The sequence below is a fragment of the Dunckerocampus dactyliophorus genome, chromosome 11 (assembly GCF_027744805.1).
Source record: "Dunckerocampus dactyliophorus isolate RoL2022-P2 chromosome 11, RoL_Ddac_1.1, whole genome shotgun sequence".
Classification (NCBI taxonomy): Eukaryota; Metazoa; Chordata; class Actinopteri; order Syngnathiformes; family Syngnathidae; genus Dunckerocampus; species Dunckerocampus dactyliophorus.
In genome coordinates, this window is record NC_072829.1 from 22,842,160 (window position 1) to 22,866,233 (window position 24,074).

Genomic DNA, 24,074 nt, shown 5'->3' on the forward strand with positions numbered 1-24,074 from the left:
TTTTGACGGGATGTTCACTGCTATTTGTGCCGGGATTGCTAAATTTGGAGTGTTGCGGTGCATGTGAATACGTTACTGGCAAGCTTGCAGATGAGGTGTTGTAATCACTTCTATATACCGTAAATGCTCTAATTATAGCTGGGGCTAACCACTCAGAGGATGGGGCTTTAATTGGAATTGGAAGCAGACAATTGATAAACAAATGGATACATTTACTGTCTGCATGGGAGCTTCAAGGGGGGCCATGGGTCCAATTGACTCCCACATAACTTTTTTGCTTGTAGATATTGGAAATTTGCATTTTTCAGGCTTCTGGTTGGCTTGCGTGTAAAAGCATTTTCAAGGGGGAGAAAGAGTTTGGTAAATGGGTGATATGTGCAGTATGGAAGTACAGTAGAACCCGGCTGTTCTCGGGGGTAACATTCTGTGACCACCAGCGAATGGTGAAAAACCGCAAGTAATTGATACGCCCATAACAATGTATCTTTAAAGAGTGGACGGTTAGAACTGTAGAAATGCTCACTCGACCTTTACTGGAGACTTCAACAGATACACACACTGGCCGGTGTCACTATCTGTTCTGTGTCTCCGTTAAACCATTCCCCCTGCAACCTGTGTTAACTGAGGACGCTTTACATAATAATCCTATTGTAACAGACGCTACCTTTGTACTTTCTAGGAGTTCTTTCAATTCAGTTGTGTTTATCAAAGTGCTGGCATTTGCAACTTTTTTTTGCAGCTGTATTTAATTTTAAATGAAGCACAGGTTCGTCTAACGCTCAGAAATATGCAGTGCGGCTGTATGCCTCACCAGCCATCGGCTCACTGTGCATATTACAAGAAAGGAAGGCGACAGCTACGACTTGTTCATTGATCTGTATGCATTTTCTGAACAAATAAAGCACCCACACACATAAATAAAGATGGTCAAATGATGCCCTGACTGGTGTCTGTCTACAGTGTAGGGCTGCAGCTATCGGATATTTTAGTAATCAACTATTCTACTGAAAATTCTTCTGATTAATCAAGTAGTCAGATAAATATATAGTTTTGCTTGTTTAAAGCGCAATTGAAAGTACACAAGAGGAAATAAGACATTTCACTTAATAATGAAGGCCCCATTGGTTTCATTTTTTACATAATTAACAGTTTTATTTCTTAAATTCACATTGTGCATAGGAACAAACTATTTATCCGCCATGCTCAGTGGGCGTATGTCTTGGACTTTCATGTTTAAATTGCTATTTGTCAGCTCTGCTGGGAATACATAATGGTGCTTTGTCCATGACTTGTGTTTACTGGAAAAGGAGAGAAATAATAATTTGTTAACTCATTCAATCCCAGCCATTTTTGAAAAGACAACCCCTTCGACACCAGCCATTTTAGATGATTTTTACTGACCTTTCAAGACACAGAATATGTTGTGTTGTATGGCTATTAAACATTTTCACATTTGGAAGTGAACTATGACTGTGCATGTGTGTGCATGTGTGTGCACGTGTGCATGCGTTAAAAATTTCCCCATGAACTAAAATACAAATACATATATTTTTTGGTCCCAGGTCGGGACTTTACTACCTAGCTCATTGCCTAGTCATCATGATAACACGGACGACTGTTGGGGCCAAAACCCACAACAAGCTAAAACTCTGAACCTCCGACCACACTTCCTGTCCTATACACAACTGTCCGCCCGCCACTAAGGTCCGTTAGGCAAAACATATACTATGACACACACAAACATTTTTATTTACGTCTTAAATGGCTTATTTAAGCTTAAAATATCGACTACATTGGGTAATACGAGTGTAAAGCCATTTAAAGCCACCATTACGATACGTTGATGAGCCAATACCACAGCAGGAAGTGTGATGTCCATAAAAAACAATCAAGTACTGCTAACGTGTGTGTTTATGTTATCTTATTTATGTCTCATGTTTTATTTTCTCTGATTATATCGACTATATTGGGTAACCCAAATGTAAAGGTGACTGACTATATGGGTGTTATTTCATATCTAGAGGGCTCTAATAAGGTTAGAAACCGTATAGAGATCGTAAACAGGTTTTCTGTTTACTATGAAACCATTCCATTTATTAATATTGGATTTTACTTTGCGGAAATTCACTTTGTGGTCAAGTCTGGAACCAATTAACCGCGATAAACGAGGGACGACTGCACTCAAATTACTTGTTTCACTCCTGCTAGTGTCCCAACTCGAAAGGAACCACTATCCATTCTTCACAGAGACTGAGTCACCGATACATGGATGCTTTGTTTGGGCACTCCACTAGTTTTTTAGGCGCAGTGGTTGGTCGTACGGTAAACAAGAGAGTGTAATGAGTGCAATAATTCGGCGACAATTCACCGAATCCTATGAAAACCCGGATGTACAAAAACTGCGTCTTATATTATTGATTGGTGCAAACCATGAGAAAGAGCACCTGTGCAGCAGCCACCAGCCAGCTCAAGCTGTTTTACAAGTCTATGTGAGAAAGATATTAGGCTTCGTACTCATGCCCACTAGTCACATTTGGAAAATTGACCGACTTGGCTGGCCGGAGGCTACACGAGAGGCATCAAAGATGAAGTTGAGTCAAAAAAGAAGCAGAGAGAATATGCAGCTGGACTGTTCAAAAGCCAGAGTGCATGAGAAAGTGAGGCAAACTGCCGTCTTGAGGTATGCTAGCATTTCAGTGTGGAGGAGCCGCCTGCAACACTGCTTTGGTTTATCCCCCGCCTGGCATGAACAATAAAAAGCCTGGCACTTTGTTATGGGGTGTGATGTGTGGGTGTGTGCGCACAGAGTGTGCAAGTGAATCTCCTGAGCAGCTTAAGTAAAAAATCAGTGGAAGCAGTGTGCTGCTATCTCTGGGAATTCATTGCTCTTTCACTGTCAAGCAGGTAGAGAAGGACCGGGTTGCATTCTAAGGATCCCTGCAGTCCTTAATAGTATTTATTACACGTCAGCTGCTGCACTAAGGAGTGGTTACATATAATTGTGGCCATAGGTCTTATTCTCTGAAGACAACCAATCAAGATGGACTCCTCGTTCATTGGTAGGATTGACCGTAAGGAAATCCCGCTGCCGGAGAGATGGGACATTATTTAACATGGAACCACAATGTTAAGGACCATTAGGTTCAAGGGTTGCTAAAGCACTTGTCACACTCTAAATGCATCCATCTGAACAATGCTGCCTTTGATCAATACATAAGTAATCGCCTGCAATGTGAGCGAGCATGCTATATTAGTCACCGACCTGCCTTGAAACGGCTCAAACAAACCAGTGGGTCATGCAGACATTCTGCTAAAATCTCAATGCAAAAATAAAACAGTTAACTGGTCCTCAGCGTGCTTTACTGTACATCGATCACTCGTGCTAGAATGTATAGCCGGTCACAAGTAGATGGCTGCTCTACTCTGATGACACGGAAGCAAGTGAACATTCCGTGAGAGTCAGAGAGGTGACCAGCAGCACTCCCAGTGTGTAATTGTCACACTGAGCACTTAACATTTCCTCTTCTACAATCATTTTTCTGTCACTGTGAACAATTACAAATAAATCTGCATGCTGGAGTTTCACCAGTGATTTTATATCTCCTTTTCTCATCTAGCAGGAAATGCAAGTGCAGTGGAAAAGATTGAACACAATCCATTGAGCGACACAAGCAATAACCACTCTAATAAACACACAATAAAACACATTCATCATCATCATTAACGGTCATACAAATACAAAAAGTAACTATAGTATCCCTCGTTTATCGCGGTTAATTGTTTTCAGACCCAACAGTGATAAGTGAATTTCCGCAAGGTAGGATTCCTTATTTATAAATGAAGTATATTCGTAGTTAGAGCATAGAAAACCTGTTCAAGACCTTCTAAATATGTTTTTTAAACATTATTAGACATGATATAACACCCTTATAGTCACCTTTACACTCATGTGTGTTACTGTACATGTCATCCACCACTCAGACAGGAAGTGATATCAGGGGTTCAGAGTTGAATTTAAGCTTTGCGTGGGTAACTGCCGCACAAGTAGCCCGGTGTTATTATGAAGTTTTCTTATTAGGGATTATTGTGCCTGTTGTGAGATAATTCAAACCTTCAATAAAACACTGCGGTTCCAGCGATCAAGTCTGGTTGCAGTACCACTACTGACACTTAGGTGACCAGTGAAGAAAACTACATATCATCGTCTTTGGATGCGTCTTTTGAATGCCTTTTATACTGTACTTCATTCAGCCATTTTTATGCTTGAAAATGCTTTATTTAGGCAAAACTACATAACAGTTGCAAATCATGCATTTTTTTTTTGCTGATAGGCCGTATTCCACCATGAAACAACATGATTTATTAATTCAGGTATTTTTTAAAAACAATACAAAAGTCAGTCTTAACTTGAAAAACAAGAGACAAAAGATGTTTCCCTGTAGTGGCCAGTCCAGGGTGTGCTGGGATAGGCTCCAGCTTAATGAGGGCAAGCAGTAAAGAAAACAGGTGTGTTATACCGTAAATGTGTGTCTCTTGGAAAATGTTACATTTTTTTTTTTTATAAAAAATTGTTAAAACTGTTAAAAAAAACTTAGGCATTCCCCCAAATTTTGGTCACATTATGACTTGTACAACCTCAGAGTGTTTGACTTACGAGGATTCACTGAACTACCTACTAGAATAAATCCAAAATTAGGGAAAAGTCAGTCCTTAAAAATAATGATGTTCATTTTCAGATAATGAGTGATACATTTGCATCTATGATAGAATGATTTACACTACAAGCGAGGCACAACTAAGCCACCAGTGGTTAATGTTAGTTTTGGAAAAAGTTAGGATAAGAGACTCCTTGCACACTGAAGCTTATTAAGCACAATGACCATGTAGTGTCAGGGAGAAAGTGGATTAGTTGTTGAAAAGTTCACAAGATGAGCTCCTTTACTCCACTTTGACTACATAACACAACCACGCATCATTAAAAAAAACAACTTTGATCTTTTATTTTTGTCTCGACTTTCACTGAAGTACAAAAGTACTGAACCACAAAATGCGCGTCACGTTATTATTTTGCTTTTCAAGCACATCTTCTGAAGTCGCATCCCAGAGGACAAATTACTGCAAAAAATATACACAGCAGTGACAGACAGCAGCAAGAATTCAGGTTTGACAAAAAGCTGGATATACCCACAAAAGACTGAGCTGGGGGGTGGAGGTGTTAGTGGTGCCTTGAGGCTTCACTGCTTTGTGTGCACTTTCTGCAGGAGGACATTTTGAATCTTATTGAAAGTAAATGGCCTCAGCTTAGTGGTAAAACTAAACTTTGACATGACTTCAACAATGAAAACAGGCATATGAATAGTTTCGGAGGGGATGGCAAAGGTTGGCTAATGTGCTTGGCTGCATAAGAAGTCGAGACATGTTCGCTATGCTAACCTCCCCTATAGACACTATTACAGCAGACTAGAGAGCTCCTACCTGCTGTCAGCATTAACAGGGAAATAATAAACACTGTTTTCAAAGTGCGTGACATTTACGCATTTGTACAAACGAGTTTGGTTCCTAAACTGGGATGTAAGTCGAGTTTTCCTATACTTAAATTATACCGAAATGAACACCTAAGTCACTCACACTGTACACAGAACATAATACGATAATAAAACAATTAAATACAATAATTGAATGAAAAAGTAGTCAACAAGAGAGAGCAACACCTTACCTTTATGGCATTCACACACGGGAGGCGACAACTGCAATTGGCGAAACTCATCGCCAACGCGTAGCAAACCCTGCACCCGGGAGACGACCAGCAGCTGTGACCAGCTACACCGGTGAGCGACACGTTCACATCTAGAGCGAATTACGAGTCGCCCACGGTCTGGATTGGCTGTCACATGTTGACGGAATTTTGGGAGTATCAAAGTAGTTTAGAGGAGGAAAAGCGGCCGGTGTTGATCAAGTACTCTTGCTGGTATTGAAGATAAACGTACATAAATGTCTGTGTAAGTTCATGTAAACTTACCCGATATGTTTACTCTGGTGCCATCGGGTTCCAATGCCGCTGCTTTTTGCTTCATATGTCTATATTCTTTTTTAGAAATGCCAAATAGCTTTGGGAAATCTGACACGGCAAGTATTATTTTTTCCTCCATTTTTACCTGCGAGAGTGTACTGATTAGCATCCTGTCCGCTCATTGGTCGATCAATGAAACTACTGCTGATTGGTCATCGTCTGGGCAACAGCAATAAAAAGTTGAACATTTTTCAACTTTCTGGGTTGGAAGCCAGCGTGTCCACAAAATTTAACACGCACAAATTCCGCGTGTCGCTTGGCTGGACAGTGGCGCGTGATAATCGCTCTGTCGCACAGGTTCCAGTGAAAACTAACGGACTAGAGGCGACGTCGCCTCTTGAGGCTCACTGGCATATTGATTCTGGTCTACCAGCCAAAGCACTAGCGGCCTTTCCATCTCAATAGTCAGACCACTGTGCTGCGTAGTTATTACTGTCCCTTTCATAGGAGCCCAACATGCTCAAGGATACAATCATTTTCCTTAATGGTCGTCGCGCCAGTCAGACGGTTAAGACCAAAAGTGTGGCCAGTATTGGTGGGTGGTTCTCATTTCGCGAGAGCTTTTTGTGATGTTTATTTTCACTTTCATGGTGAGGCCTTTTTTTTCCTTGGTGCATTTCCACCAGAAGAGCCTTCCTTACGCTTGGAAGCCATGATGAAGTGTAAAAACGTAATTAATAAGCAACGTTGATACTGCAAATGAGGTGCACACTGTATTCATCCACAGCATGCGGGATGAGGCATACGCTGCATTCTTATAGCTTGCTGTAGCTAGTTCTTCAGCGAGTCAAGTGTTTATGGAAACAAAATGAAGCTCTTAGTTTAGGACTGCACACCTTGTAACCACAAAACGGCATAACACGGAACGCCGTAACCCAAGGACCGCCTGTAATCCCCATGGGAAAACTCTTAATCATAGTGAGATGTTTTTAAAATGAAAACACGTCTGCTGTAAACAATGCATGAACATGAACAGCATCGACGTCATTAATGGAAAGAGGATGCTGATGGGGACTCCTGCTGTGGTATCTCTGAATAGACGTGGCCGACAACACAGCTGGGAGTCAACATGCTCACCAATTTACTGAGGGCACGGCAAATATATGCAAGAGATTCTCTCCGAGGCTGACAACGATTGCTTATCATACATTGTTTAAAAACTCCAACTGCAATTACTCAGATTGAAGAGGGCACAGCTGCAAAACTAGTTTCATTTCACTTACGCCTCAAGTGTTTGTGTCCAAAACTTCAAATTTACTTAATCGGGTGATTGGGAAGTCACTTTAACAACATTTTACAAGACTATAGCTGCAAGACTTGATGCATATATATGGCAGCAACAGTGGAACTTGTAAAATGTTGTGGAATCTATCACTGGATTTGAGTAATTGTGAATACCTTAAGTTCACCACATATTCTCTAACAACATCAGGGCTCTCCAAGGGCTTACCAGTAAGCTCGCCACTTGATTTTGAGAAGAATCAAACAATATTGGCTTCAGCTACTTATTAATTATGCCTCTATTTAATGAGAAATTACCATGAAATAGCAAAAAGACAATGACAGCAGTGTTTGAGTAGAGATCTGCTTCATAAATAAACTACAATTTAAATGTTGCCAGTCATATCAATACAACACAAACACTGTAGCTCACTTCTTTTTCTTTTTTGCCAAAGTAGCTCTCACAGTGATGAAAGAAAACCTCTGCATTAGGTAGTACACTGGAACCTCTGTTCACCTCAGGAATCTATTCCAAAAACAAATCAATTTTTCCCATAAGAAACAATATAAAATCAAATAAATCCATTCCAGACACCCAAAATGATTATCACAAAACACACTTTAGAGAAAATATAGTTTTACATAGAGCAAACAAAGCAAACTACATATAAATTACAAATTAAATGGATAAACAAACATTCAGCATGACTTTAACTTTTATTGTAGAGTAGCAAACACAGAGATGAGTGGAGGGAGGAAAGGGGAGGGAACGGATGTTTCATACTCATCCGCTACAAACTAACTTTAAAGAGTGGACGGTTAGAGCTGTGTATTTGCTCACTTCAACTGATAAAGTTCAGAAGCAGGTAAAGTTCAGAAGCAGGGGGGAGTTCCGAAAACCAACAAGAAATGACAAAAAATTAACCACATTTTTTCTTGGACCTGTTCTTCTAGCCATTGGATATGCTCCAATCATTCTTTTGGTGTCAGCAGATTGATTTTTAGGTCACCCTGCGGTAAATATTGGCACGATACAATAGGCAAGGCGCAAAGGCTTTCTTTAGGATAAGAGCGCTGCATTCAATCACTTCATGGTTCACCGCTGCAGAAATTTCAGGGTGTTTTGGTGCAACCCTGGCCCATTGTTCCCGGGTGGTCCAACGACCAGACCATTTAATGGACCCGATTCTAGTGAATTAGGATGTGCTAATGTGAGGTTCATGACACAAGATAGAAGGCACGACCCTCCCCTCTGGCCTAAAGTCAGTAGTCTTCCCCACCAGAAATGTCCCGCTCCACCACCCACAGTGTCCTCAGTGTCCTAAATTCAGATCCACTCTCCTTATGTTGCACAGATTTGATTACTTGCCATTTTACAGCTCATTAATGAAGACTTATGCAGCATTTGTAATGAATGAGTCCTGGTGGAAAGGTGATCAAGTTTCTGACCTAGCTGAGTGCTTTTTAAAGACGGCTGCTTTCACCTCTGTGGTTGTTTCACTGGTAGAAGGAGGAAGTGGGTGTCGAAATGGAGAACAATCCAGAAATACTAGCTATGTTATGGTGTATTTTGAGAAAGCATGTATTCGAACACGAAAATGGGAAAAGAGCATTTTCAGTGGTGAAATATGTGACAGTTTTTGCCAATACAAGGACAAACTTGATTCAAACTATCCTAAATGGGTCTCGTATCTGGCAATTCACGCTTGCTTATCTCTTATTCCTCCCCCTTTGAAAGATGTGTAATAAAAAATGCCTTCACAGACTCAACAAAGCCATTCATACATTCATTCTGAATACAATCCATACAATGAATGCATGAATAACACTTACTGCACCACAGCAGCTTGTACTTGGGGACCATCACGTGTATATTTGTCGTGACACATTATTCCACAGATTGGTTGTTATCATCGAGGTTCATGGAGACTGCCTTCATTGTCTTCATCGATGCACTGATTGGTTCAAATGGAACCTGAACCATAAATAGTCTTATCTATTGCAGCAGCATGCTTTCTGCCAGTATAATTCAGGGTTTGAAGGTATTTCCTGAACTACAATGTGCTGTGCAGGTCACAAAACCTTCCTGGCAATAAGTGTGTGGCTATCTTCCACCAGCATTACCTTACAGCTGGCCAAATCACATTGCAAGTAAACTCTGGCAATGAACAACTATAAAGCCATTGTATTTTGGTGGGATACAAACATGTTTCCATGTTTGCATCATGTCTGGGTAAAATTCTCAAAGAATCTAATTGGACTTAATTGCCTTGGGGTTGCAATTTATGGATGTATTATTCAGGAGAGCGCAGACTGAATAAGTAATCAACATCACTTAAAACGTACAGTGAAAAACAAGAAGTACATGCTGAAATGATTATGTTGTTTGTGACACCCCTCTCTTCTCTTGGAACATTCATTTGCAACTTTAATACCATCAACGGACACCAAAGCAAGCCTTAGCTATGACAGCTCTGAAGCAGTTCCCTGGTAATAGAAAACACTGATGCTGCATAATCAAGTAGCATTTACGCTAATGCATGCTTGGAAGCTCTTTAGAAGCATGTATATGTGAATCTGCATTAAAAATGTATTTAAAAAATGATTTTACACATATTGTATGCAATTTACACGGAAGAGTGCACAACTGCTTAATAGTAGTAGTTGACAAAACTGCTGACTTGGCACATCAGGCGTCTACCACAATTGCCACCTTCAAAGTTGAAACACGATTGTTCACATTGCTGTGCTGTTTTTCTCATAGGAAATGGAAATTGAATTCATCGGTTAATTCACGAGATTCAAAGTGTTACCATCGCCAGCAGAGGTGTACAGTAAAGTGTACAGTGTACGGGGGGGGGGGACATGAATTCATGCATCATTTTCACTTAATATATAAGGCAATATCCTCAGGACATTGAATTGATTGCAACTGGACTCTTCAGGACGTCTTAAAACATGTCTCGCCTACATAAGACAGCTCTAGTCGTTAGCCAGACTACAACTGTCCTCTCTAGTCCAGTTGCGGTTCAATGCCCTGAGAATACAATGACCTGGATGAATAAGAATATTCACAGACATATAACATAATACCTTAAAAACAAATGATATACCACCATTTAATAATGAAATGAGATTACTGCATATGCTTGAGAGGCAGGTCTCCTCACATAGTCAAAATGCATGCTCACGTTGGTGTATATTGTTCTTTTACTTTTATTAGAGTCATGGCCACAAGTATTGGCATGCCAAAGATGCCAGTGTTTTTGGCCCTGGCTGTAGAAAAGAGGCTGATTTGGTTGTATTCCACACAGCCTAAAATATTGGCATTGGCCGTGACCGTATATTGACTTCACAAAAAGATTACATTTCTGGTTCTATGATTACCATCACAGTTTTCCACTTTGCCATCACTGGTACATGTCTGTGTTCTGTGAAAAAAGAAAAAAAAACTTGTGGAGTTAATCCTTTATATGTTCGCTGATCTGAAGTCTGACATGACTTGTTGAAGTCCTGTGCAATGAGACAAAATTTCAACCGTTTTTTGTCGGGCTGTAAAAGGTGTATCGTTCCTACTTAGAGTATTACTACCAAAATGATCTTGAAGACCTAGAAGAAAGTTTCAGACTTGTGCACACCCACATCCACAGTTATTTACTGGGAGCGGTCACAAGAAGAATTGCTTGGTAAATACACAGAATGTCTCGGGAACAGGACCACAACTAAAAGGCCATTTTCTTGAATGTCACGTAAGCAACCCTTGCCGCCTTCTCACTTGTGAGGCTCTGCACAGTGAGGTCGGGACATTGTTGAGAATAGTCCCCAGCATGTGTGGGGATGGCAGCAGCGACAGTGAAGCCAGGCTGATGCACATAAGAGGTTTCGACACCCCATGGCAGGGAAATGTGCGTAATGTAGAGAATTGGTAACTCCCTGCTGAGCTCAACAAATGGGTGCAGAGAAACAAGAAGGGAGGAGACAACTCCACCATTGTGTAGAAAATGATTTCAGAGGGGAGGGGGTGAGAAATGATGATGATGGCGGTTGGGAGTGATCCCCTGGGTGTTACACATAGAGGGATTCAAACCCAGGTCACCTTCGCCAGAGAGAGCAGCTGTGAACACTCTGCCCCTGGGAGGGTGGGTCAGAGTGGAACGCTCTGTATCGTCTATACCAAAGCCCAGATTCTTGCTTCCTGCCTTCATCCCGCACAAGCCTGCAATAACAAAGCCAATTAAGAAGCCCAAGAGAGTCCCCAGCACAGTCTCATAGTCGCCTCTTGCTGACTTGGCAACCAGACTTCTTGCTCAAGAGAGTACCTTTCAATGGCGAGTAAAGGGAATACTAGCAATTATCAGTGAACACTACCATTCTGCAGCTTCATTTTGCCACCTGATGCAGTGACTCAAAGCAAACGTCAGTTGCTCTTTCATGCGTGTCTGCCCAGTGCACAGGAATAATGGATGCAAATGCAAGAAGGAGAAAAGAAGTTCTCCTCCCATGCCATGTGGAAGTGGTAAGTTTTTGGGGGTTTTTGTTGTTTTTTTTTTTTTATAAAGAGATTGTTGATTGTTTATTAATATTGAATCCTACTTCGCGGAAATTCACTTATCCTGGTCATGTCTGGAACCGATTAACTGTGTGAAACGAGGGATGACTGTACACTGCCAGCACCCATGTAAAATAACAGTAGTAATAGTAGTAGTAGTAGTAGTAGTAGTAGTAGTAATAGTAGTGTTCTTCAACACTGCCAGCAGCCTCAGTCCCCTCCACCCTAGTCTTGCTTGCTTTGTACCCTCCTCCACTACCTATTTACAAATCTCTGTCAGAGTAGTGGTAATTAGCTAAGAGGTCTTTTTCTTCCTTCTCAGAATGGCATTTGCATTAGTATGTAAATGTGAAATGTCACAAACAAGGATATTGTAAAATGTCTGAACACGGCAACTTGTTTTTACTCACTCTCTCATTGCGGAGAAAGTAAAAAAGGCTCAATACTGGACTGATGGAGGAGACCCAGGTTACAGGTCACCACGGTTAGGGGGCACAAATACTTGACTGGCCCCAGGCGTTGGTAACCCACGCTATGCTACGACACAGAGTCAGATGATTTGTTAGACATGCTCAAGAACACCTAAAGATGGCGCTTGGTAGCCAGTGCAAGAACTGTGAATGCTAAGAAGAAAAAAGTGCTTAGATCAGAGCTTCTCAAATAGTGGGCGAGGTGTCAAGGAGGAGCAAGGGGCAGGGGGGACTTCCAGGATCAGTGTTGTTCTGCTCTCGCTCATGTTTGGCCTCGACTTGTCAGCATTAAACAAATTAGACAAATTTAAACAAGTGCACCAGCTTGATGCTAATTTACAGTGTGCATTCCACTTAAATACATGATGCACAATAAGCATAAAATACTGTCAGGCAAAAAATGGAGAGCATGACAAAAAATAATTGAGAACCACTGGCTTAGATGCTTTATATCTGAAACCAGTCTCGCTGAGCTCTGACAGTCATGCGGTATATATTTGAACCCACCCCCTCTCAATCGATTGTTCTAAAAGCTCTAATCTGATTGTTAAAAGAGCTGATTTGACAAAGCTGTTATCAAACCGATTTAAGCACCAATCAATACAGCATTATGTGGGGGGGTGGTGGCAACTTTTCCAAGGACAGACTGAGGTATGTTTCACAAACAAAAAAAAAAAACTGTGTGGGATGACACACATCAGGATGTTTGCTCAAGCGTGTCCAAAAGAAAATTACTATACCGTTTCTTTGTTTTGGTTGCACATTAACTGAGCTCCAAACATTCCCATGTTCATGTGTGATTGTCTTCTCTTGGCGTAATGGTCCATGAAGTGTTGTGTGGTTGCTACGGAAACGATCATTTCTCAGATAGAACATGATGTACAGTATATACACGTTGCAAATCTATAGTTCAACATTCACTCCATACACGTAATCAACATTACAGCATGAATAACGTGATTGAAAGCGGCTGAAGACACTTTTCTCCCAGGGAGATGCTTTGCTTTGGAGAACTCACACCAGAACTGAAAGCACTTCATTACAGTGATGCATAACAGTAAGGAAAAAAGCAGAAAATCTACGTAACAATTACCAAGAACTCCATGCATGTTCATTTGTGGCACCAGAGAAGCAGTGGCTCTAATAATAAAGCTTGGTTTACGCAAAAAAGAACTAGCCATAGCCCCATGCTTGTCTTCATGGTGATGCTCAATTAAACTCCTCTCTGATGAGCCGTGCACGCAATTAGCAAGCCAGAAATCTCTTGTTAATTTCTGCCGCCAAGTATCGCACATTGTCCTGCGTAACACACATCTGTGGCAATAACATTCCAGATGTCAGCTCCTGTCATTGGAACTGTACAAAAAGAGATTGTCTTGCTCTAATGGCACACGAGCTGATGAGGAGCCTCGCCGTGCCGACATCAGGAAGCTGTTTGTGAACAGAAAGCCTCTAGGATTTGACATTTAGTAATGTTGTTTCAGATACGATTTGTCAATATGATGCTGATAACCCACCAAGGAGTTGACACACACTAATGCAACGGAAATGATATTGTCTTTTGAGTGACAGCTCACTTGCCTGCATTATTGATTTAACTTGCATTCCGGGGTGTAACTATGTTGAGAGGGCTAACAATTGAGTTGCAATGAAGTCTGGAAGCAAGCAGAGAGCGTTATTGTAATGACGGCGCATGCAAGTTGATATGCAGAAGAAGCATTTAGGGTTAGGGGTGATCACACAACAATGAAGCTGATCACCTTTGTTTTAAATGAGTACTAAGAAGAAACTCTGTATTACATTCATTGAATAAATATAAACCTTCTGCTTTGATAACATCATACCCTTTGTGTAAACAAGTCATTTCATTGCTATCATTGAACGCTGAGAGAATCATTGGGTGGATAGTACTTAGACTAGGGCCTACTCTCATGGCTTCCGGCGGCCTGCACTCACACTGAGCATTCGTGCTTCAGCACATTTGCTTGTACCATCACTTATACACTACTGTGGAAATGCAATTTCCTTGCCTTTGTGGGTTATTTCCAGTTTGATTTGGAGACGTTCTGATTATTTCTATTGCGGAAGGTGGCAGCTGTCATGAATGACTTGCAAGAGGGGTGATCACATGTATGTGGTCACGGGTGAGCGAGTATGCGGTGGATTTGGCTTTTGGATTATGTTGACTGATTTCCATTTATTTCTGTGATGATGTTTCAGTTATTAAAAAGTGCGATGAGGAGCGATAGCATTTCAATCATTCTATGACTGTTCTATTTTTATTACCGATGTACAGTTTGTTTTTTTTTTCAAGCCGACACCAACTGCTTCTCAAGACTGATGCCCATACATATTATCGATAACGTTTTATATCTATTTTGTTTTAAATTTAGATTTAATTGTAGTTTGTCCACACCTGGAGGTAAGAACAACTCAAACAAAGTTGGATTTGACAAACTGTATCTGTAGATTAGTCCTTACCAAATATCATGACATCACGACTATAAAAAAAAAAAACATTTAAAAAATAGCGGCAGCTCAGAAGTACAAACCATGGCTCCAAGGGGTATACTAGCCAACCAGATATGTATGGTATCTTCAATGATGGTAAAGGGCTGGTCATCCAGCGCCGTCATTTCCATGATGAAATCACAGATCGCTTTAGCTCTCGGGTCGCCGCCCCAGGCGTCGTAGCGATGTTGGCATTTCAGGTGGCTGATAAGGTTCGATGTGTTGAAGCTCGATGTTTATTTTCCCCCTCATAGCGGAATGTTTGCAAAGCATTTGGAGGATTTGGTGAAATGTCTTCCTCTGACAAAGTGAGAAGTCCCACACGGCCATGTTTGTTTAGTGAGCCCAGGGCGAGTTCTGCCGTTTGCAGCATGTCACAGAAAAGGAGCGCTTGATTTTCTCATGCTAATCCACCTACATCACAGGACACATTACGGGTAATCTTGCCCCATTGGAGTTTAAAAAAAAATTTTTTTTTAATGTATTTATTTATTTTTAATCAGTTATCTGAGCTATTTTTTCATGTTATCGGATTTATTGGTATGATGTTGTAATTCCTCATATTGGCCAGATAATTAGCAGTCCGATAATTATCGTGCACCCCTAGTTTTTATGAAAGACTTGACATTTATTTGCTCCTGAAATCACAAATCAGTGTGTGATCAAACTAATTCAAATACACAAAGAGCAGCCCATTAGTATGCATTATTATGTAAATGTGAAATGTCACAAAAACAAGGATATTGTAAAATGTCTGAACACGGCAACTTGTTGTTCTCTCTCATTGCGGAGAAGGTAAAAAAGGCTTGACAAATACTTGACTGGCCCCAGGCGTTGGTAACCCACGCTATGCTACGACACAGAGTCAGATGATTTGTTAGACATGCTCAAGAACACCTAAAGATGCCGCTTGGTAGCCAGTGCAAGAACTGTGATTGCTAAGAGGAAAAAAGTGCTTAGATCAGAGCTTCTCAAATAGTGGGCGAGGTGTCAAGGAGGAGCAAGGGGCAGGGGGGACTTCCAGGATCAGTGTTGTTCTGCTCTCGCTCATGTTTGGCCTCGACTTGTCAGCATTAAACAAATTAGACAAATTTAAACAAGTGCACTAGCTTGAAATACACAAATACAAATACACAAAGAGCAGCCCACCGTCAACATGTCAGCAATCAGCAACAAGTCAAGCGCAATAAAGTTATTTTTATGCTCTGCTGAATGAACAAATGAATCTGACTGCCAAGATGGAGGATTGCATATCCAAACTCAAAACCTTCTTCAAAGTGAACTTTGTATAAAGTAATCCCTTGTTTATCACGGTTAATTGGTTCCAGACCCAACTGTGATAAGTTCCTTCCTTCTTGATAAATGGAATATTTTCATAGTTAGAACACAGAAAAACTGTTTGCACCCTTCTAAATGTTTTTTTTAACATTAGTAGAGCCCTCTAGACATGAAATAACACCCCTATGGTCACCTTTACACTCATATTACTCAATATAGTAGATAGAACCAGAGAAAAATCAGCCCTTTAAAACATAAATAAAACATGTGCTCATGTATGTTGCAAAATGTGTTCCGGACGTGTGGACAGGAAGTGATGTTGTGGGTTCAGAGTTGAGTTTTAGCCCATGCTATTATTATAATCATTATGATTAATATGTTATTACTGTGCCTGTTGTGATGTCATTCAAACCTAGTAATAAAAGCCTGTTGTTCCGGCGATCCAGTCTGGTGCTTGAATGTTTCACCTACTGACACCTAGTGAGCAGCGTAGAATACTGCATTTCACAATATGTCGTCTTAATGCCTTATATTTATATTTCAGTGCATTCAGCCATTTTTATGCTTGAAAATGCTTAATTTAGGCCAAAATACGTAAAATTTGCCTAAATAGCATTTTAGTTCATGAACAGGCCGTATTCTATAATCAATATACTTTTTGTAAACTCGTGATACAGTGAAACTGCAAAATTCAAACTGATGTGGCGAGGAGTGACTGTATTAATAAAAAGGTGAGCCCACAAATCATTTTCAGTTTCATAATAAATACATACATACATGGGACTAGAAGTACTTGAAAACACATTTTTTTAACAAAAGTAAATTATATACATTTTCCTTGTTATCTTAATTCATTCAATACCAAAGACGTATTCATACGTCCTTTAGGTTTTTTTGCGCGAGAGGCAAAAAGACGGGGTTCCGCAAGTGCACACTAATAGATGTCACTGTTAAAGCAATTTTAAGCCATAAAAACGGCCATTAAGTGGCAGAAGTGCATTTGATAAGAGCTCGGCTTGAATCATTTGCACTGTATTAACACACTCGACAGCAAGAAGGAAGTGGAAGAGCATGGAGTGTAGCGTGCAGAAGGTTACACATGGGGACATTTTAACGCATGCACACACAACACACACGCGCACACACAGTTTAGTTCCAAATGTGAAAATTGTAAATAGTTCATTGTGTTTCATTTGTAAATAAATTGTTATTGTGATGTAAAACAACCATTTTTTTGTGTTGTTTATGTTGTGGTATAGTTTAGATATTTGAGATGTCTCAAAAAATTGTGTTGAAGTGAAAGTTATGCTTGAAATGTATCTTTTCACAATGAGCTGCTTTTGTCTCCTTTATATTTTCCTGAAACTTACCTGTTCTATTGCTGATTACTAAAGAACGGAAAAAGGTAGAAACTAACTTTTTTTGTCCTGATGAAAGATGAGAGTCTAATCTTTCTTTTGGTAGGTTCCATGTTTGTACAGCCATAGAACACAACATTCTGTCTGCCTTGAAAAATCACTCAAAATTTGTCTAAGATTACCGGTAATGAAGAGGTTGTCTTTTGAAAAATGGCTGGGATTGAATGAGTTAATGAGCTACCTGTATAAAAAAAAACAACAAAGGAGTCAGTACCTCACCAGCCATCAACCTCACTGCACATCACTGGTGTGCGCTCATTGCGAAAGAAGAAAAAGTTCCACAAATTGTTCTTTCTTCATTAACATCGCCAGAGATGTGCCATCCAGGTTTTGGGCCCCTCAATATTGATTATTGCATAACACCATAATCATTAACATTGACATCAGTAAATAGACAAAGCGGAATAAATGAGAAAAGTGCATTTTAAAGTGGAATTTTACAGTACACTGCACACAGTACTGTGTAGAATTGTTTATTTTTCATGGCCACAGATGGAATTAATGAGAGTCAAAGGTTAGTATCATTTCAGCAAGTGATAGCACTGTGCTGCCTGGGTTCTACTGTTCAAAAGCTTTGGTGTTCAGCCTCCGTACACGCACGGCAACCATTGAGCCATTAAGACTTGGGGATTTCCATCTCTTATTGCAGCCGAACCTACCAGCCCCCCCAGCCACACACACACACACACTCCCCAAGAAGGCACCATGGCAGGTGGCACTAAGCACCAGCCATATGGCTGCAGGAGCAAGAAAAAAAAGAGGAATCACCAGCGACCTGCACTGCGACAGAGATCAATGACAGATCTTTAAAACCATAGCATGGACACCATGTGGGTGTGTCCGTGAGCTTTACGGATGCCTGCTTGCAAATGGAAAGAGATTCACCCAAACAAAGAATATCTCATTACTTTCAATTTATTTTTTGAAGACTCAAAGAAAAACAAATCTGTTTGAAGGAGAAAGTAATATTTTGGCTGTTGGGAATAATGTTTACAGTTAAGCCATATGTTGGTAGTAAATTACGCCTTTCCTCTTGAGAGCTCCCAACCTGTGGAAGTCTGTGCATATGCGACCCCCCCCGACACCCACAGCACACAAATAAATTCAATGTCATTGCCAAACATTTGTAATACGCAAAATACTTTTCAAAGCAAAACCACATGTGCCAAAACTATTTGTGTACAAGCTGGACAATTGGAGGCTTTTAGTAATGAATTTAGGAGTCGAGCACGTACTGTAAATTTATATTTTGTTTCTGTATGTACTGCAGTTTGCAGCACCTTCATTTCTCATGTACAGCTCTCATGTTTGAGTGGGTGTGTTGTTTGCTTCTGCTGCTACCTTGAATCCATAGCCAACTCCCTTTTGCAGGATTGTTTACTCATCTTTGGCAGAATACAGAGATATGAAGCCTTGAGAGATCTTACATCGTTTTGTTGGTTGATTTTTTTTACAGACACCAAAGCCAAATCACCTGAAAACTACAGTATAGTGTCTGTTTTTTGTGTTTTGTGTATATTTACATCAAAAGTTACCAAATTGGTTTCGAGAAGACGCTTGTCTGAACAAAATTAAACACCTTACATTTAAATCGCCTTCTTTATTTGACACACACAAATAAAGGTTATGCCCACCACAAACACCAAGTCAGCAGAATAAATCACTACCTCATGCAGTGAATAAACAAACTATATCCATGACAAAATTAGGATTGCAACTAAAAATTTATTTCTGACTCAATTCATCCGAAGCTTGTTTCGATCAATCAAGTAATCAGTTAGGCCTTAGAAACTTTTTGGCTAAGAGAGCCATGAAAGCCACATATTTAATGTATTTCCGCAAGAGTCATATAATATATTTTTTAAACATTTTTAAGCAAGACCAACGACTTTACAATATAATAAGTCTCTGAATTTATTCTTTTTAATAACATTGTTGTACTGAAGCTATCCAATAATAAATCCTGTAAAATACTTCTTAACATGAATGCGACTTCTGGTGCTGCATGGTTTAGCACTGTACTACGTATCCTTCTTTCTTGTTCGCCATCTTCTTCATCAAAAGGGTTAGCTATGCACAATTAGCCAGCTGACTATTTGATTAAAGGAGGGCAGTTTACTTCTTGAAATCTCAATGAACCGGATAGGCTACCGCATTATCCAATAATTAGGGATGAGCGAGTACACCACTATCTGTATCTGTATCTGTTCACCCATCTAAATTATTCGTATCCGTATCTGTACTCGGAGTGGACGGGGCATACACCGGAAGTGGGTGTGGTTTAACTGGAAATGGGTGGGGCTTGAAATGGGTACATTATTTTAAGATCAGACGTGACTATGTTTATCGTTTATTATCCACCTACATGTGTACTGTGTATGTGGTGAAGTCATCTGTAAGACTTTATTATTTAATTCTTTTTTTAATGATCTGTGTGAAGTCGGTGATTCATGCAAACATCCGGTGATGGCAAACGGGCAAATAATCTGTCAGCCTTGTTCACTGTAGCTTTCTCAAAAGCACCGCGTTCAGTCCTACGAGCAAAATTTTCCAACCGACTTTATATCACCAGCCAAATTAGAAGCAAGCAGATGAGGGGGAAATAAAATACAGGCAGTGACGGACGCAACACGAGCCGTTTACAGCTCTGTCTTGCCAACTGCACCGCTTACGTTACGAAACAAATTTACCAACTAACTTTAAATATCATACAAACCGAAATACAGGCGAGCTGAAGAAAACCGAGTACTAATTCGAGCAACGTGAGCTGGAGTCAAGCCACTGTCTGCGTGTGAAAGAGTGAGGCACCGCTCCTTTCCGGCTTCAGCAAGTCTGTCTAAGGAGGGCCGGTGAAGCGTGAATACATAAGTAGTTACCCAGTGAGGATTTTCCTTTAGCAAGAGTACAGGTAATGACGAGCTGTACCCGTTTCATGCTCATACTCTGCAAAAATGCATTATCCGCAACTCATACTCATCTAAAACGAGTGTCCGGCTTAGCCCTACCAGTAATAATCAAGTTTTGGTGTTTGACCCGGAAAATATCAGAAGGACAGCTAACAATGGCTCTGGCCACCCGCATTGCGGTAGATGGATGGATGGACTAAGATTTATTTTGAATGTTATTTTTAACACTGTGATTTCTGTAATGGTTTGCCTGAAAATGTCAGCTTTTTTTTCCATTTTATCATGTTTTATCATGCAATGTCAGAGCTAGATGCAGTAATCAAAAGGGTCACATCTGGCTCCCAAGCCATAGGTTCCCTATCCCTGCCCTAAACAGACCAAGTCAATATGAAGCAAACACAAGCAGTTAGTGATTTGGTCCGCAACATATCAGAAAAGAGGCAAACATGTCGATCACTGCTTTCCAAAGTCAAAGCTGATGTGTGTGAATATCTTGTTTTGCTTTAAACACAAAGATAATAGGCCTGCTTTCATGGATGACTAAGTAAATTAAAGAATATTCACATTTGAGAGGGTGAAATCAGAGGATATTGACATTTTTAAATCCAAAAATGATTAATGAAATACCAAAATAGTGTTAATTGGATAATCTACTAATCGTTGATTAATTGTTGCAGCTCCAGTCAAAATAAATGCAATGAATTCAATAGTTGAATAAAATACTTAATAACTTCTATACAGTAATACTTCAACATTTGAAATAGTCCAAAGGTCGCACAACGTGACAGGGGTGTAATGGTACATGTATTCGTAATCAGATTTTTTTGGCACAGTTTCCGACAGTACACATTCAAAGTGAGGCACACGAAGCGCGCGCCTGTTCGGTAAACAAATACAATGCAGACCGGCCTTTGGCTAGCGGGAAACATGGCTAGCGATAGTGTCGAGGAGATTACAGAGCCTGGAGACCCTCTTCTGTTGTTAAAGTCTCCTGAACACTTAGCTTCCCGGTGAAATACATAAACAGTCAGAGACAAGTGGATATGATGAAAGCAGAGTGACACCATTGTTCAGTAGAAATCGGGAACGGGGCTACAGGCTGCAACTATTAATGCTTCACTTCAGGCAACGAGAAACTTTAATTTACTAAAAATAAAATATATTAGACTGTTCAAACTGTTACTGTTGCACTTTCCTTAAAAGAAACGCTATAAACCAGCCCCTCTCCCGAGTGCAGCCTGGAATTCACAAAATGTATCAAAGCGGTCCCCTAGATCGCTCCAATTTTTCCGCATGGTATAACTATATAAAACACACAAAACTCACAAAAGCTGTTTTATGTTTTGCATTTTGTTTCCTTCCAGAACTGAAAATGAACCCAACCGTAACCTTACAACCTTGTTGCATACCGAACCGTGATTATGGCATACTATTACACCCCTACCATTTGAAACCAGACCCAAATTTTAAGTTCAACCTTTTACTAGAGATGCCCAATAATGGCTTTTTGTTGGTGTCTGATATACTGACATACCCTCGGGTGCACATACTGTAAAGTTGTCCCTCGCGTTTTTCAAATATTCATAAATGGTCGCTGTTTCGTGGTTGACTACGGCCTAGTATTAGTCAGAAAATATGCATATTTAAGGAAATTGTATGTATTTTTTTTTTTTTTACCAAATTAAGCATTTTCAAGCATAACAATGGCTAAATGAACTAAAATACAAAAATAGTGTATAAATACAAAAAACAGTGTAAGCCAGCATAAATAGGGGTTACTATTGCGGCCATAGCCCACAACAAGCTAACACTCAATTCTGAACCCCCTACATCACTTCCTACCTGCCATTGATTCTGCTCCCCTACAACGTTAACTGTCTTAAATGGCTTATTTTTCCATGATTATATCTACTATATTGGGTAATACAAATGTAAAGGTGACTATGGGGTGCTATTTCATGTCTAGATGAGTCTAATAATGTTAATAACGTATTTAGAAGATTGGAAACAGGTTTTCTCTGCCTTAACTATGCCATAATTATGAAAATATTCTATTTATAAAGAAGGAATCCTACTTTGTGGAAATTCATTTTTCGTGGTCGGGTCTGGAGCCAATTAACTGCGATAAACGAGGGATTATTGTATATACAATCCAAAGGCAAAACTAATTCCATACCACGGACATACTGAGCTAGCAAGCTTGTTGCTGTGTGGAGCACACCATCACATGTGTGCCCATATCATTATCAGCAGAAAAAAACAACAGCGATATGGAGCGATATCCCGTTTTTGTGCCATATTATCGGACAGCCCTACTTTTTACACTTTCAAGTCCAAACTAATCAGATCAGCTATTGTCCTGTTGTGTTCACTGTACTTAAAAAACAAAACAAAAACAAAAAGAGCTACAGTGTTCTTGCATCAGCGTAGTACTTCTTCCATGCTGGTGCTCAGGCAGCCAAAGAGCAAATAACGTTACCGCATTAAAACATTAGGGTTTATATAACTTTGTAGTGTTTTGAAGAGTTTCAAATCTAAATACATTGGCTAGGTATGCTGACTGCTGCTACAGTCTCGGTGGGCTCTGATAAGTTCAGCTGGCTGCTGAAAGACACGTCTGAAGCAAACCATGACCAGATGGACATTAGCATAACCTGTCAGCAGAACGCTGGCTTCAAGACCTTGCTTTGGGACGGGCCCGCATTACTCCTTGCCTGGATATGATTGGACAACAAGCAAAGTAGGATGGCATAGCTCCAATTGAACTGAGCGGCTGGATGGTGGCCAAGGTCATTTGTTGACACTCCACTTAATTGACATACAGGGGGTGAAGGCACACTTAAGCAAAAGCAAGTGAAGAACGTACCAGGGACATTTTTGCCAAATAACCTCAGCTCCTATCAGAGTAGCTACAAACTTTTAAAAACCTGTTTTTTTCTTATACTGTATCAAAAGTTAATGTGTAATGTCAGAGACTATGCTCTTTGTGAAGAACCTACGCTGACCTTGAAGTCCCACTTATGTTTACTGTGCTGAAGAGAGTTTCAACACTCCAATTAACTCTCTGACCCTCTGACCTCACAGGTCGACTCTCACCCCTGTCTTAGTGTTCTTTCAGGCTGCGGAAGGCATCCGTTTGCTTGGGAAAAGCTGCAAAACAAACATGAATACCTAGCTAAAAAGCTAAAAAGACACATTTGACTTTACAGGCGTCCCTCGTTTATCACAGTTAATTGGTTCCACACCTGACTGCAATAGCTGCATTTCGAAAAAGGATTCAATATTAATAAAGAAAATACTTTCGTAGTTAGTGCATAGAAAACCAGTTTATGACGTGCTTAATAGCCTTATTAACATTAGAGCCCTGAGGACATGAAATAACACCCCGAAAGCCACCTTACATTCCTATTATTCTTTGTTTACACCACACTGCAAAGACTACGGGATCACTGCAGGGACATAACAGACAGTAGCCGCCAGCATAACATGCTACTGAGCTAACTACTTAGCCTCTCCAATTTACTTATTCTAAAAGAAAGGGTTTCAAACGGAGTGGGGAGGAAGGACATAGGATTAGTAGAAGCCAAAAACGTACCACTTCCACACGGAATAAGAGGAGACATTTTTTTTCCCCACTCTATCATGTTGAAC

General features: G+C 40.2%; 1 protein-coding gene across 4 annotated transcripts in view; it reads right to left on the bottom strand.

Moving 5' to 3' along the window:
- unc5a (unc-5 netrin receptor A) overlaps nt 1-24,074 on the bottom strand; it is a 199,361-nt gene that overhangs the window by 129,982 nt on the left and 45,305 nt on the right. The gene's annotated exons all lie outside the window — the stretch shown is intronic.